This window comes from Mobula hypostoma, chromosome 10, assembly GCF_963921235.1.
Source record: "Mobula hypostoma chromosome 10, sMobHyp1.1, whole genome shotgun sequence".
NCBI lineage: Eukaryota > Metazoa > Chordata > Chondrichthyes > Myliobatiformes > Myliobatidae > Mobula > Mobula hypostoma.
Window position 1 is genome coordinate 125681073 of NC_086106.1, and position 17999 is coordinate 125699071.

Below are 17999 nucleotides of genomic sequence, written 5' to 3' on the forward strand. Positions count from 1 at the left end.
TCATCTTGGCACAAGAGGAGGCCATGGACCCACGTGTTGGAACTGGAATATATGACATTTTCTATATATGATATGATCAATATATGATAATTTTAAAAGTGCTGCATGCCAACATTTGTAGTTCCTGTCTAGTCATACATAAAGCCAAAGGTTGAATTACATACAAATTGAGTGAAAGATCTCTTTAAAGCATTCATGTCTTAGCGCCAAAGCCAGGTTCCAGATGGACATCAAAATGATTAATGCCAGCAGTAACCGTATTCTCTTCAGTGCAGGGCACCATCTGAAGTTCTTTTGGGATTTAGTGAAACTGAATACGACTTTGCAATCTACACAGCAATCTGTCAAGAGGGATTTCCATCATAAAAAGAGAAGTCAAGTTCAAAGTAATATTTTTTTCTTCTTGATAATGAATGAATTCTAAAGGTTCTTCAATTGCTTAATGAGATACATGCTGCAGAAATCTGAGACACTAACTGGTACCACATAAAATAGATTGTAGAGAGAAAAGATCTTCATACCAAATATTATTCAATGTCTGGCAGAATTACAATGAGTATGTTTAAAGTGAATGCTTAAAAAGAGGAGAAAAAGATTGAAACCTTGCTAATGTCATGTTTGACTTTGAAGAGGCTTGTTTGCACAGAATAAAAATTTGATTAAACTTCAACTTCTCAAAATGAGGAGCATTGCAGATTTTTAATTAATGTTTCTGAACAGTCTTATGACAGTCTTTGTAAATAAATTGGCTGCTTGTAGTGGTCAGCATGGTTCTATTATAGTGGTAGTGACCCAGGGTCAATTCAGAGTTCAATTCTGGTGCCATTCCGATGGAGTTTATACATCCTCCCCATGACCATGTGAATTTCCTCCTGGTGCTATGGTTTCCTCCCACATTGCAAAAGACATCCGGATTAGCAGATTAATTGTTCATGTGGGTACAACTGGGTGGCGTGGCCTCACTGGGCCAGAAAGGCCTTTTTCCGTTCTGTATATCTAAATAAAAGAATGAATTCAAAACAGAATTGTTACTGCTCTTAAAATAGATTAGTAGTAAAGTTCAAAGTAGATATACAGCGTGTCACTCTATACTACCTTGAGGTTTGTTTTCTTGCAGGCAAATAAAGAAATACAATGGAATTAATGGAAAACTATAAATAACAAAGACTGACAAACAACCCATGTGCAAAAGAAGACAAATTATGCAAATAATAAAAAGTCGGGGTAGCCTCTAACCTGATCACACGAATATCAACTTCTTCCTCCAGTAAAAATATATTTCCTAACCCCTGTCACTTCTGGTTATCCTCCCTCCCTCTCCCCATCATTTTATTCTGGCATCTTCCCCCTTCCCTTCCAGTCCTGAAGAAGGACCTCAGTCTGAAACATCAACCGTTTCCATAGATGCTGCCTGACCTGCTGATTTCCTCCAGCATTTTGTGTGTGTTGCTTTGGATTTCCAACATCTGCAGACTTTCTCATGTCTCTAAAATAATATCAGAATCAAACTTAGTATCACTGGCATATGTTGTGGAATTTGTTAATCTAATGGCAGCAGCACAATGAAATCTATGTGTCTGATATGGGAAGGGAGCTGAAAAAGGCTTACAAATTAGCTGAGGTCGTGGCTGCCAAACAGAATCAAAGAAATGACAGGAGGTAGAACCATAGAACCATGGAACCATAGAACTATGGCATGGAAAACAGGCCATTCAGCCCTTCTAGTCTGTGCCAAAACTTTATTCCGCTAGTCCCATTCACTTGCACCCAGTCCATAACCCTCCAGACCTCTCCCATCCATGTATCTATCCAATTTATTCTTAAAACTTAAGAGTGAGCCCGCATTTACCACATCAGATAGCAGCTCGTTCCACACTCATGATCGAAAGGTTAGATTCTCACAACTCATGCAGGGAGACTGAGTCCTCATGAGGAATTTGGGGCTACCTGGGACGCATAAATTAGCTGACCGCTGGGTGGCTATGCCCTATGTGATGGAGAGTCAGATGCCAAACATACCAGTCTTAGATTAGATTAGATTATGAAGACACGCAGTCCTCTTTTATTGTCATTTAGTAATGCATGCATTAAGAAATGATACAATGTTTTTCCAGAATGATATCACAGAAACACATGACAAACCGACTTAAAAACTGACAAAAACCACATAGTTATAACATATAGTTACAACAGTGCAAAGCAATACCGTAATTTGATAAAGAACAGTAAAAGTCTCAAAGTCTCTCGAAAGTCCCATCATCTCACGCAATCACTGTGATGATTGTACCTTCTACTACCAATTGTTTGGCGACAATAAAGTATAAAGTATAAAGACGGTGAACCTCCAGCGCCGCCAACTTGCCGATGCAGCATACCGGAAGCATCCGACCACAGTCCGACTCCGAGTCCGTCCGAAAACTCCGAGCCTCCAACCACCTCCCGACACCGAGCACTGAGCGCTTCGACCCCGGCCCCGGCAACAGGCAATAGGCAAAGCCGAGGATTTGGGGCCTTCCCCTCCGGAGGTTCTCGATCGCACAGTAGCAGCGGCAGCAAAGCAGGCATTTCAGAAATTTCTCCAGGCGTTCCTCTGTGCTTCTCACGTCCGTCTCCATCAAATCAGAATTGTGCACGGTCCCCTAGTTAACACATACGATATTCATTTGGAACGGCCGCGCGCGTTGCGTCGTGCCACCATCTTCTCCTCTCCTCCTCTCTTCAGGGTGAAACTAGAGGGTGGGAATGGAGCTCTCAAGATTCTTCATCGGAACCACCTTCTACCTCTGGGACAAGTAGGTGTGGGTTGATCCAAAGCCCGACCTGGAACCTACACCTAGTAAGAGGACTCTGTGGTGAGACAAAGAGACTGAAGGACCTACAGCAGGAGAGATTAGTCCGACCCCGCTCCTGAATGGGATACTGACTCGGAGGATGAGGAAATGGGGGTTTGTTATATGCTGCCTTTTACTAACTCCGCACTCATTGAGGAAGAGATTCCCAACCCTTCTCATGCTGAGGCAGGTGATATCGTGGGAACTATTGGTGGACAGGCTGGGTTTCAGTTGGACTGTGAAAAGGATGAAGCAGGGCTCAGCCAAGTGGCAGAGGGGTCCGAGTTGCAGGAGGGCATGAGTGATAGACCAGGGGAGGCCTTGCCATATAAAACAAAGAATCAGGAGACCCCCATATAGGCTGGCCTTTGTAGCACCGGGGGAACAGAGTGCCCCCTAGTGAGATATGTCACTACCATTTACAAATGGACTGGAGGTTCTGACATCATAAAATTTCTTTGAAAATTGAGTTATATATGACAGAATGACAAATTATTTCAAAGCCATGAGGACGTGACTATTTTGGTGGGGGGGAGATTAATGCCCTGGTTCATATTTTTTTTACTGTTATGCTGTTCTGTATTTGATTTTTGTGCAGTTCTCTGCAAGCTGCTTGTTTGGGTTTTGGTGAAGATAAGAGACAGGAGAATTGTGTGCCACCCAATAAGGATGGCTGGATTTAGGGGAGGTTTCTCTGGTGAGGGACACTAGGGTTGGGCTTGGGGCTTTTGAGAGGGGAGAAGAGAGAAAACGCCGGAGAGAAGAGGTTGTATGATTTGACCCAGAGCGGGGCCATAACTTGACGAAGCCTGGGGTGAGATCGATGGAGGATCAGTGTGAGGTCCAACTTGTGCATATAGGACTGTTTCATTAAGATGGGCCCTTTTCTTTTTTTTGCTCTTTCTTTACTCACCCTTTAGTCAAATTAAGAATTATAAAGCTAAATCTTTTAATCGTAAGCTGTGTTCTGTCTGCTATTTCATGGCACTTAATTGTAACGGGGTAACGAATTACGCAGCATCCACACAAACTAAGGGTTTTGGGGTGGGTTCGTGTCTCAATCTTACACGTTTGGTGGGGTCAGAGATTGTCTTCCCTAGACTTACACAGCAGATGGAACCAGATTGTTTCACTACTAAATAGTTTGCATATTAAACCTATTCATCAGAGCTCGGAAGGAGGTTGGCAGATGGAAACACCAGGAGCGTTAAACCAAGTGAACCAGCTAAGGAGAGGTTGGAAAGACTGTTTTCTCCAGAGTGTTATCAGCTGATTAAAGTTCACAAAATTATGAGGGACATAGATAGTTGGAGTCTCTTCCCCAAGGTATAAATGTCAATTGTTAGAGGGAATAGCTTTAGGGTGGAATGTGCTACCAGGGATAGTGGTGGAGACAGATATGATGGTGGTTTTTAAGGAGGAAATTTTTTTTAGCCAGAGGATAATTTAATTCTGCTCCTGTGTCTGATGGTTGTATTCATTTGCCAAAACAGTCTCTGAAGTGATGTATGCGTTCTGTTTTAAATCTCTTCGGGAGTGGAAGTTACATTTAATGATAACTTGTGCTCGTTGGTTGGTGGATTCCACTTGGAAATAGAGAGTTGTGTTCCATGATAAAGTGAAGTCAGTTTACTCATTTCTAAACCCTTTAGTAGCCTATTTCTGCTCCAATGCCTTATGGTTAGCCTAACTCACCAAGTTTATATGTATGATTGTGGACTTCAGAAAGGGAAATTCAAGGGAACACACACCAGTCCTCATCGAGGGAATAGAAGTGGAAAAAGTAAGCAATTTCCAGTTCCTTGGTCTCGACATCTCTGAGAATATATCCTGGGCCCAACATATCGATGCAATTACAAAGCAGCCATGACAGTGGCTAGCCTCTCATTGGGAGTTTGAGGAGATTTGGTATGTCCCCAAAGCCACTCACAAATTTCTACAAATGTACCGTGGAGAGCATTCTAACTGGCTGCATCACCATCCGGAGTGGTGGCTGGGGACAGGATCGAAAGTTAGAAACTCATCATGGGCACTAAGCTTCCCAGATCAGGTCGCATTCAAGGAGCGAATCCTCAGAAAGGCGGCATCCATCATTAAGGACCCCTATGACCCAGAACATGCCCTCTTCTCATTGCTACCATCAGGAAGGAGGTTCAGGAAACTGAAGGCACACACTCAGTGATTCAGGACCATATTCCTCCCCTTTGCCATCATATTTCTGAATGAACATTAAACCCATGAACACAAACTCACTACTTTTTTTGCACTATTATTTAATTTAACTTATATATATATATATATATATATATATATACTTCTTACTGTAATTCACAGTTTTTATTATTATGTTTTGCAATGTACTGCTGCATAACAACAAATTTCATGATACATGCCACTGATATTAAACCTGATTCTGATTAGGAATATTTAAATTGAAGGTCTGTAGGTTCTTGATTAGTCAGGACAGGATGCCCAAGGTTACGGGGAGAAGACAGGAGAATGGGGTTGAGAAGGATAAGAAGTCAGTCATGATGGTATGGCAGAGCAGACTCATTTGGCCAAATGGCTTAATTCTGCTCCGATGTCTAATGGTCTTATGAATACGAGACTGCTATGCTACTGTGATGCCCCATGGTATGCAAGACAAGGATTTCACTGAACCTTGGTGAATGTGACAATAATTAAGCAATTTAAGAATTCATTTCAGACCACTTTCTTGCACTCATTCATATCCCTGATTGCTTTCATATCCGGAAAGGTATTGATTTCTTTTTTGTTGCCCTGAATGTATTTAGTGATTTCCATTTTGGAGAAAGGATTCTAAAGCTGCATTATGTTCTGAGTGAAGAAATTGTTTCTCAACCTGGTGCTGAAAGAAAGGCTTGTATAGTTAGCCTTCAAGTTAAAAGCACCTTGGTGGATAGTTCCAATTGTTATAGGGCATCCAGGTTTAGGGGGGTGGGTGATGCAAGGGCTGACCTGGATGGATTCTCATTACCTTCTCCCACCTTGGAGGATAGTTCCAATTGTTAGAGGGCATCCAGGTTTGGGGATGGGGTAGGGGCTGAGCTGGATGGATTCTCATTACCTTCTCCCAATTCACCACAGAGAAGTGCTAAGATGGTGCAGTGGTTAGCACTGTGGCCTCACAACCCCACAGCGGTCTGGGTTCAATGCTGACCTTGGATGTTGTCTGTGTGGAGTGTGCATGTTCTCTCTATGATCATGCGGGTTTCCTCTGCACTTCAGTTTTCTACCACATCCCAATGATGTGGGACTTAGTCATGTTTGTAGATCACAGAAGCAGGCCCCGGGACCCACACATACAGGCTGATCACTCTGTCCACCTGCACCAGAAGATTTACAGGGCTAAAATATTATTTTTGTGCAGAGACCCTGCTTTGCCTTCCTGAAGGGTGATGGTCAGACTGAGGTGAGGAGGTGACATTAAACCTGATTCTGATTCTGATTCAATGACCGACAGGTTCCCATGTGTAGCATAAGCAACAGGACCACTCATTACTGGGTGTACAGAACAAAACAACTACATCTGCAAGCAGGAGGATCAAACAAGCTGCTGGAGGAACTCAGTGGGTCAGGCAGCATCTGGGAAGGGAAACAAATTCTCATCTGCACTGAGTGATGGAGGGGAGTTAGCCACTATATAGTTAGCCACTATAAAGCGATGAAGGGAAGGCTGGCAGATGATTGGCAGATTCAGTTGAGGACTAGAGATAGATAGATGAATGAAGGAAGAATGGAATGAGTGACAGAGGCCGGAAGTAGAGACAATTGGTGCAATCAACCCTGATCTAACTTTCAATGCAAAATGAGCTGACACTGCAACTTAACACTATTTGCCACCATAACATCCATTGAGCACAGTCTTGATTATGCTCAGTAACTAAACAAGCAACTGCAAGTGATGGAATCTGGAGCGAAACAAAAAAAAATTGCTGGTGGAACTCAAGGTTTTGATGTCTGGGCTTGACCTGAAGTATTGGCCATCCCTCTGTTTTCACAGATGCAGCCTGGCTTTCTTTCTTCCAGCCATAAGGAAGGGTCTTGTCCTGAAACAGTGATTGAAATTTTCCGGACTCGAAGGCCAGCGATGTGGACGTGGGTTGAAGGACTCTGAAATCTAGTGCTCTGCTCTGCGCTTGAAGGACATATGACACAGGACATCTATAGATGTTGGACTGGCAAGTACTGTGAACAAGGATAAGAATGAGGTGGCCCAGCGGATTAGCGAGTCCCCTCCCAGATCAGTGGGACCTGGGATTAGATGTCATGTATACAGGAACCTTGAGGACTGGTGGCTCCCTAGATAGGCAAGTAGTGAGTCTAGAGTTCAAGGCCTGAAGTTCTGAGTTCAGTCATTATCTAGTCCTGGTTTCAATACCTGTGTCCACAAGTCTGCGAGTCCACTGGGAAAGTTGGGGGCCTATTCTCTATGGGTCCGCTGGAAGCTGGAGGCATGGTTCTGTGCTTAGAGAATTAGCTGTATGAATTTTGTTGTTTGCTGTGTCTTGTTGTCGATAGTTGTGTTGTACTGCTAAATGTTGTGGGGCATGCTCTGTGGATGCCAGAATGTGCTGTGACACTTGCAGGCTGCCTCCAGCACATCCTTAAGTTGTGCTGGTTGTTAAAACAGACGACACATGTCACTGTATGTTTTAATGCACACGTGGGTGCCAAGGTAGTGTAGAGGTCAGCACAACACACTACTGCTTGGGGCATCAGAGTTTGGAGTTCAGTTCCAGCGTCTTCTCTAAGCAAGTTTGTACATTCCTTCCTGTGTGTGCGTGGGTTTCCTCCGGGTGCTCTAGTTTCTCTCACAGTCCGAAGATGTATTGATTAGTTGGGTAATTGGTCAATGTAAATTGTCCCAAGATTAGGCTAGGTTTAAATTGGTGGCTTGCTGGGTAGTACCATTCAAAGGGCTGAAGGGTCTGTTCCGCATTGTATGTCTAAATAAATGAATGAATCAGAAGATGTTAATCTGCTTATTAGTTTCCGTAGATGCTGCCTGTCCTGCAGAGTTCGTCCAGTATTTTGAGTGTGTTGCTTAGGAGTCCCTCCAGAAGTTGTTTCAATTTACTGTCAGAACTTTGTCCATCTCAGTGAGAGGCGGAGATAGGGTGGACAGTCAGAATCTTTCCCCAGGGTAGAAATGTCATAAATTGGCGTATGAAAACACCAAGGCCCTTGAACGGAAACGCCTATAAAATGTAGTGGGTATGGCCTAGTCCATCACGGGTAAAGACCACCCCACCTTTTGCGCCCACCATGAGTAATGGAGTGGAGATAAGTTTCTACTAAAGGAGGTGTAGTGCACTCTTTCCCTCTGCTAGCCTGCAGGGCACCCTTGGGCAAGATGTAGCACTTACTTAGCCCCCCCCCCGTCAGGGTAATGTGAAGCAGTAGGAGCAGTTGGTGGATTTTTGTATGAGTAGCTGGTGCAATATCACATATCACAAGTCCTGGTTACATGACCACTGACGCTAGGCAGACAACCTCTGAAGAGTATTGATAATGGCTGGGGTCACCTAAAGACTGCCCAGATGGAGGCAATGGCAAACCACTTCAGTTGAAAAATTTGCCAAGAACAATCATGCTTATGGAAAGACCATGATTGCCACGTCATACAGCACAGCACATACACATAAAAAACGAACCTTTGAATACAACTACATGGAGCCCTTCATGGGAAAGCAGCATCTATCATCAAGAACCCCCACCATCAAGGCCATGCTCTCTTCTCGCGGTTGCCATCAGGAAGGAGGTACAAAAGCCTCAGGATTCACACCACCAATTTCAGGAATAGGAATTACTCTTCAACCATCAGGGCCTTGTACCAGAAGGGATAACTTCTCTCACCCCAACACTGAGCTGTTCCCACAACCTATAGACTCACTTTCAAGAACTCTTCATTTCACGTTCTCGATATTTGTTTCTTATTTATTTATTGTTATTATAATTTACTTTTTTGTTCTTTTTGTATTTGCAGAGCTCATTCTCTTTTGCACATAGGTTGTCTGTTCATGTGTATGATTTTTCATTGATTCAATTGTGTTTCTTGGATTTACTGTGAATGCCTGCAAGAAAATGAATATCAAGGTAGCATATGGTGACATATAATCTATGTACTTTGATAATAAATTGACTGAACTTTGATCTTTGAAATTAGCTAGAGGATAAGCACTTAACTCAGGGGTTCCCAACCCTTTTTATGCCATGGACTCTTTTTGATGAGAGACTTTGACAAGAATGATTTGGACCCGAGTGCTGGAGTATCCGAGGCTGGATTCAAGATACGGTATAAAGCTGGAATGAAAACTGAGCAAAAACCAAACTTTAGACGATATCTCTAGTTAGGTTTAGAATTGACAACTGAACTTCAGTTCACACAAAATACTCTGCAGATGCTGGGGTCAAAGCAACACTCACAACATGCTGGAGGAACTCAGCAGGTTGGGCAGCATCCGTGGAAAAGATTGGTCGACGTTTCGGGCCGGAACCCTTCGTCAGGACTGTAGGGGGAAGGGGCAGAGGCCCTATAAAGAAGGTGGGGGGAGGGTGGGAAGGAGAAGGCCGGTAGGTTCCAGGAGAAAAACCAGTAAGGGGAAAGATAAAGGGGTGGGGGAGGGGAGGCAGGGAGGTGACCACTCCGTCCGCCAAAACAGACAGGATCTCCCAATAGCCACCCACTTCAACTCTGCTTCCCACTCCCATTCAGATATGTCCATACATGGCCTCCTCTACTGCCATGATGAGACTAAACTCAGGTTGGAGGAGCAACACCTCATATACCGTCTGGGTAGTCTTCAGCCCCTTGGTATGAACATAGAATTCTCCAACTTCTGGTAATTCCCTCCCCCTCCCTTCACTATCTCCATGTCACTCTGCCCCCCTCTCCCCCAGCTGCCTACCACCTCCCTCTTGGTTCCGCCTCCTTCTACTACCCATTGTGTTTTCCCCTATTCCTTCTTCACCTTTCCTGCCTATCACCTCCCTGCTTCCCCTCCCCCACCTCATTATCTTTCCCCTTACTGGTTTTTCACCTGGAACCTACCAGCCTTCTTCCCACCCTCCCCCCACCTTCTTTATAGGGCCTCTGCCCCTTCCCCCTACAGTCCTGATGAAGGGTTCCGGCCCGAAACGTTGACTGATCGTTCCCACGGATGCTGCCCGACCTGCTGAGTTCCTCCAGCGTGTTGTGAGTGAACTTCAGTTCAGGTGCCCTTTAAATATTTAATTATTGGCACCCAAAAACATAATTGCCAATTAGCGGGACAGTCCTGAACCCTTACAGGGGCCGTAGCAGCGATCCATATTCCAGAGATTTAGAGTGGCTAAACGCTGGAAGCTGGTACAGCTGGGTGGATGTCATACATCCTTTCCATTAACTGAGGGGTCTGTGGACCCCAGGTTGGGAACTCTTGGCTTAAGGTGAGAGTGGGGAAATTTGAAGGAGATATAGAAGATAAAGTTTTGTTTTACACAGAGACTGGCGCTGTGGGACACACGAGAATCCAGGGAATGAAGGAATATGGATCAGGTGCAGGCAGAAAATATTTAGCTTATTTCAGCGTTGTGTTCAGCACAGACATTGTGGCCCAAAGGTCCCGTTGCTGTGCGGTACTGCTCCGTTTTCAACATTCTGTGAGATCATTTCTCGTTCTTCAAAAACTGTTGTTTGCCGCACCTTAAACTTCCGTCAAAGAGCAGCCTTCATCTCAGGAATCAAAATTCTACAAAATACTTGAAATCGGAAGTGAAAACTGAGCAAACTCAGCTGGCCTAGTAGCGTCAGTGGGAAAGAAGTGAATTTAACATGTTGGATCACTGACCTTTCTGATGAAAACTCATTGACTCAATTTGGTGAGAGTAGACGTCCAATTTTACAGCAAATAGGGTCAGCTTCTTCAATAAACCTTCGATTCAAGAGGCGAGAATTGCATCTTCTCTCAGTAAAACATAAACACATGAGATTCTGTAGATGCTGGAAATCCAAAACAACATATGCACAAAATGCTGGAGGAACTCAGCAGGCCAGGCAGTATCTAGGAAATGAATAAACATTTCCTAGAAATGCTTCAGGCCGAGACACTTCATTGAGGCTGGAAAGGAAGGGGGAAGATGCCAGAATAGAAGGTGGGGAGAGGGGATGCAGGACTAGCTAAAGTGATAGGTGAAGCCAGATGGGTGGGGGAGGGGGGAATGAAGTAAGAAGTTGGGAGGTGATAGATAGAAAAGGTAAAGGGTGATGAAAAAGGAATCTGATAGGAGAGAAGAGTGGACCATGGAAGGAGATCAGGCACCAGGGGGAGGTGATAGGCAGGTGAGGAGAAGATGCAAGAGGCCAAAGTGGGGAAATGAAGAAGAGGGAAAGAGGAGGTGGGAAAATTGCCAAAAGTTGGAGAAATCAATGTTTATGCCATCAGGTTGGAGGCTACCTGGATGGAATATGAAGTGTCGCTCCTCCAGGCTGATCTCCGGTTTAAGATGGCACTGTACTGCTGAGTCACAGTGACTTCTAGCTACTGGCTAATGAAACAAGGAAAACAACTAAGTACTTTGTTAATCACACCTTCTCTGGCAAAGGATCCTCACAAGCAGGTCTGTAACTTCCCTTTGGATGTGGAGGCAATTCAATGCAGCAGAACTGAGGCGTGGTGAGGCGGCAGGTCCATTGCAGAGAGTGAAGAAGACCCGAAGATCAGTCAACTTAAGCACAGGGCTGAATCAGAAAGGTTGGGCACAGGTCGAATCAAGGCGGTGGGATCCAGGTCCCGTTGTGGATTGAAGCGACCAAACCCAATGTTTGGACTGGGATTTAAGCGCCGGGCCGGGTTGAATCCTAATGATGCATCCTCGCTTGTGTTGTGATCTACAGTTTGGATCTCGATCAAAGGATCCAATACTGTGCTATGTCCAGAGAGCTGACTCGTGGAGATCAGACACAGGAATCCAAAAAGGACAGACAGCATAAGCTGAGTCACGCGGGGTCATGAACAACTCCACCTCGAAGCGGTGAGGAAGATTGAAGCATCAAGGTGAAGGCATTCAGACCTAGTGAGCAAGGGCTCCCGACGGGGTCGGAGGGTCAGCGATCGTTCCCAATGGGGCCAAAGGTTCAGCGACCAGAAGGTCAGCGATTGCTCCCAGTAGAGGCCACTGTTCAACCAGGCATGAGTTCTGAGTCATGGAAGCACTGTTCAATGTTTTGAGATATATGTACTTTTTATTGGTCTTCTACAGTTTTTCGGCATTTTCTTTCATGTTGGCGATCTGAAAGTTCCTTGCGTGTGGGTGGGTTGAGTATGGGGTTTTTGATGCTACGGTTTCTATTCTTTTTTTTGAGTGAGGGGGCTGCATGCTGTGTTTTTTTCTGTGGGGGAGAGGTTGGGCGTGTGTTGCTATTGGCCCTGTTTTTTTCTGTGAGTGAGAGGATCGAGGATTGGTATTGTTGCTGTTTCTTACTGGGGTGGGTGTTGGGGATTGTTATTGTTGCTGTTTTTATGTGGGGAAAGGGTCAAGGTTTGTTATTATCATTGTTCTATTTTTGTGGGTGAGGGTGGGGGTTCTGCTGTCTGTGTGGTTTGATTCTTTTACTTTTTTATGGCTAGCTGTAGAAGACAAATATCAGAGTTGTACTGTACATGCATACTTTGACAATAAAATGAACCTTGAACCTTGAAGGCTCTAGTAAGACCTGATGTAGATTGGTAGACTGCCTCACTGACCACTTGTGCTCCATCCGTCAGAAAAAAACGGGATCTCCTGGTGGCCACCCATTTTAAATCCACTTCCCATTCCCATTCTGATATGCCCATCCATGGCTTCCTCCACTGTTGTGATGATGCCGCACTTAGGTTGGAGGAACAACACCTTGAATTCTATTTGGATAGCCTCTAACCTAATGGCATAAACATCGATTTCTCAAACTTCCAGTAATGCCCCCATCATTTCCCATCCCCTTTTCCCTCTCTCACCTTATTTCCTTGCCCGCTCATCACTTCCCTCTGATGGTCCTCCCCCTATTTTTTCCTTCCATGGCCTTCTGCCTCTTTTATCAATCAACTTCCCAGCTCTTCAATTCATCCCTCCCCCTTCAGCTCCTACCCCCACCTTTTAAATCTACTCCTCAGCTTTTTTCTCCAGTTCTGCCAAAGGGTCTCGGCCTGAAACCTCATCTGTACTCTTTTCCATAGATGCTGCCTGGCCTGCTGAGTTCCTGCAGCATTTTGTGCGTGTTGCTTGGATTTCCAGCATCGGCAGATTTTCTCTTGTTTGAGGTTTTAGAGAGAGCTGGATGGAGAGAAACTTGTGATGGACAGTGATGGGGTTCATGGTCTTTTGGTAGGAGATGTGGAGAAGAGAATCAACCCGACGGGAAGATGCTATTGCAAGTAATGCTTCACGAGGCGCAGGAGTCCAAGATGGGAAATTCTCCCAGTGATTGGTGATGGGAATTCAGCACCGTGGGTGACGGTTATACCCAGCTTTTGGAAGAGATGAGCTCCAATGATCCTGTGTACATTTAGACTGGTCTAACTGTAATGGGCCCTTTTATTTTTGTTCTTCTTTCTTTTATTTCTCTTAATAACTCTTTGATAAAGCTGAAATTAGTAAATCTGCTTTCTTTAGAATTTTATGCTGGAGTATGATTTGCCATTTCTTGGCGACCGGTAATTCTGTATGGGCAGTACTTACACAACATTCACTCATATCAAGGTTCTGTTAATCAGAATATCCCAACGTTCCTGTCTGGTTGAACCCCGAATCATACCAACCCTGGACATATATTTTATAAAGTTTCTCAGTGCTGAGCCACGTTGGTGTTGGCAGTGTTAGCCAAGTTTGTATACGAGCCTGCTGAGATTAATTTAACTTTTAAATATACAGATATACTTCTTACTGTGATTTATAACTTTGAAGGTATGAGACGTGAATTAGCTAAGATAGACTGGCAAATGACACTTAAAGGATTGACGGTGGATATGCAATGGCAAGCATTTAAAGGTTGCATGGATGAACTACAACAATTGTTCATCCCAGTTTGGTAAAAGAATAAATCAAGGAAGGTAGTGCACCCGTGGCTGACAAGAGAAATTAGGGATAGTATCAATTCCAAAGAAGAAGCATACAAATTAGCCAGAGAAAGTGGCTCACCTGAGGACTGGGAGAAATTCAGAGTTCAGCAGAGGAGGACAAAGGGCTTAATTAGGAAGGGGAAAAAAGATTATGAGAGAAAACTGGCAGGGAACATAAAAACTGACTGTAAAAGCTTTTATAGATATGTAAAAAGGAAAAGACTGGTAAAGACAAATGTAGGTCCCCTACAGACAGAAACAGGTGAATTGATTATGGGGAGCAAGGACATGGCGGACCAATTGAATAATTACTTTGGTTCTGTCTTCACTAAGGAGGACATAAATAATCTTCCAGAAATAGTAGGGGACAGAGGGTCCAGTGAGATGGAGGAACTGAGCGAAATACTTGTAAGTAGGGAAGTGGTGTTAGGTAAATTGAAGGGATTGAAGGCAGATAAATCCCCAGGGCCAGATGGTCTGCATCCTAGAGTGCTTAAGGAAGTAGCCCAAGAAATAGTGGATGCATTAGTGATAATTTTTCAAAACTCGTTAGATTCTGGACTAGTTCCTGAGGATTGGAGGGTGGCTAATGTAACCCCACTTTTTAAAAAAGGAGGGAGAGAGAAACCGGGGAATTATAGACCTAACGTCGGTGGTGGGGAAACTGCTGGAGTCAGTTATCAAAGATGTGATAACAGCACATTTGGAAAGCGGTAAAATCATCGGACAGAGTCAGCATGGATTTGTGAAAGGAAAATCATGTCTGACGAATCTCATAGAATTTTTTGAGGATGTAACTAGTAGAGTGGATAGGGGAGAACCAGTGGATGTGGTATATTTGGATTTTCAAAAGGCTTTTGACAAGGTCCCACACAGGAGATTAGTGTGCAAACTTAAAGCACACGGTATTGGGGGTAAGGTATTGATGTGGATGGAGAATTGGTTAGCAGACAGGAAGCAAAGAGTGGGAATAAACGGGACCTTTTCAGAATGGCAGGCGGTGACTAGTGGGGTAGTGCAAGGCTCAGTGCTGGGACCCCAGTTGTTTACAATATATATTAATGATTTGGATGAGGGAATTAAATGCAGCATCTCCAAGTCTGCGGATGACACGAAGCTGGGTGGCAGTGTTAGCTGTGAGGAGGATGCTAAGAGGATGCAGAGTGACTTGGATAGGTTGGGTGAGTGGGCAAATTCATGGCAGATGCAATTTAATGTGGATAAATGTGAAGTTATCCACTTTGGTGGCAAAAATAGGAAAACAGATTATTATCTGAATAGTGGCCGATCAGGAAAAGGGGAGGTGCAACGAGACCTGGGTGTCATTATACACCAGTCATTGAAAGTGGGCATGCAGGTACAGCAGGCGGTGAAAAAGGCGAATGGTATGCTGGCATTTATAGCGAGACGATTCGAGTACAGGAGCAGGGAGGTACTACTGCAGTTGTACAAGGCCTTGGTGAGACCACACCTGGAGTATTGTGTACAGCTTTGGTCCCCTAATCTGAGGAAAGACATCTTTGCCATAGAGGGAGTACAAAGAAGGTTCACCAGATTGATTCCTGGGATGGCGGGACTTTCATATGAAGAAAGACTGGATGAACTGGGCTTGTACTCATTGGAATTTAGAAGATTGAGGGGGGATCTGATTGAAACGTATAAAATCCTAAAGGGATTGGACAGGCTAGATGCAGGAAGATTGTACCCGATGTTGGGGAAGTCCAGAACGAGGGGTCACAGTTTGAGGATAAAGGGGAAGCCTTTTAGGACCGAGATTAGGAAAAACTTCTTCACACAGAGAGTGGTGAATCTGTGGAATTCACTGCCACAGGAAACAGTTGAGGCCAGTTCATTGGCTATATTTAAGAGGGAGTTAGATATGGCCCTTGTGGCTCTGGGGATCGGGGGTATGGAAGGAAGGCTGGGTCGGGGTTCTGAGTTGAATGATCAGCCATGATCATAATAAATGGCGGTGCAGGCTTGAAGGGCCGAATGGCCTACTCCTGCACCTATTTTCTATGTTTCTATTATGTATTGCCACATAATAACAAATTTCATGGCATATCCCAATGATCTTAAACCTGATTCTGATTCTGGCATGTTGCTTTAGTGAAACGTAGTCACACAAAAGCAATCACAGTTAATTAAACATTGGCCTGGATAAGGCCTTTTCTTTTATTTTCTGCCATTTTCCTTTGAAGTAATCGGAAAATATCTGATTCTGAGAATTAGACATCCTTAAACACTGATATCACTACTGATTTATAAAAAGCAGAAGACTCTGGAGATGCTGCAAACCCAGAGCAACAAACACAAATTTCTGGAAAAACTCAGCACATCAGGCAGCATCTGTGGAGAGGAATAAACATTCAATATTTCGAGCTGAGATTCCCGAGGTAGGGTCCTGGCCTGAAACACCGACTGCTTTGTCAATGTATTGTGTTTTGCACATTCTGGGCACCCACCACTTCCTGCATAAAAAACTTACCCTGCACATATCATTTGAACTTTCCCCCGCTCACGTCATTTTGAGCATTTTGTATTTGTTGCACTGGATTCACAAAGCTTTGCTTTACACTGATATGGTGTCTTTTTCTTCAGTAAATGTATTAGAATTTGTTTTAAACAGTTTAACTTCTCAGTTAAAAGCAAAACCTCATCCGAGCGAGTTAAGTGTTTGTTTGATAGTGTCCCACAGAGTAGCTTCATTTCCACCATGTATGAATTAACTGTCGACTTCGCCCTGTGGTGAAGGTTGTTTCTATCTTTAGTTGAGTTCATTCTGGATTAAGTTCCATGCAGGAAGCACAGAGTAGAATCAGTTTGTTTTTCTCAATTTATTGTGTACTTGCATTATACAATTAATAGCTTCTCACCAAAGCCGGTGCTAATGGGGTGAAATTTAATGTTGTATGATAGAGTAAAATAGGCTCCAGTCAGTTGGCTGCATGTCATACATTTCTCTCCATTATGGAAATACTTGAAGGTGAAATATATTCTTGACAACAAATATTTAAAACCCAAAGTTGTATGACATTTCAGTAAAATTCTCTCCTAGAGTCGTATAGATGCTAGGGTAGTGTGGTGGATAGTGTGGTGTTATTACAGCTTGGAGCGTCAGTTCAAAGTTCAACCCCCATGACCATTGTAAGGAGTCTGTACATCCTCTCCATGGAATGTACGGGTTTTCTCTAGGTGCTATGGTTTCCTCCACTGTCCAGAGTAGGTTATTTGGTCATTGTAAATTGTCCCATGACTAGGTTAGCATTAAATCGGGAGTTGTTGGGCAGTACAGTTTGTTGGCCTGGAAGGGCCTGTTCCCTGCTGTATCTCTAAATAAATAAGTAAAAATAGAGTCATACAGCATGCAAACAGGCCCTTTGGCCTAGTTTTACCACCCAAGCTCAAAGGTTTCAAAGGTACATTTCATGTCAGAGAAAAGTACACAATATACATCCAGAGATGCTTTTTCTTCACAACCATCCACGAAAACAGACAAGTGCCCCCAAGGCATGAATGGCAGTTAAATGTTAGAACCCCACAGCAACCCCCCAGCTCCCCTCTCCCACGCATAAGCAGCAGCAAAGCAGCGATACCCCTCCCAACAAAAGAAAAGCATCGGCACCCACCATCGAGCACTCAAGCGTGCAGCAAAGCAACAGCAAAGACACAGAGCTGCAGTACCCCAAAGACTACTCACTCACCCAGTCCCATTTGCAACATTTGGCCAATAAAAATTCTACATCTTCCCTGTCATTGTACCTGACCAACTGTCTTTTAAAGGTTGTAATTGATGTAATCGCACTGTGGAGAACGTTCTAACTGATTGGTTCACAACGGTATGAAGGGACCGCTGCACAGGATCAGAAAAAGCTGCAGAAGGTTGCAAACTCAGCCAGCTCCATCATGGGCACCAGCCTCCCCAGCATCGAGGACACGTTCAAAAGACAATGTCTCAAAAAGATGGCATCCATTATTTAGACCATAAGACCATAAGGCATAAGATCAAAATTAGGCCAACTGGCCCATCAAGTCTGCTCTGCCATTCAATCATGGCTGATCCTTTTTT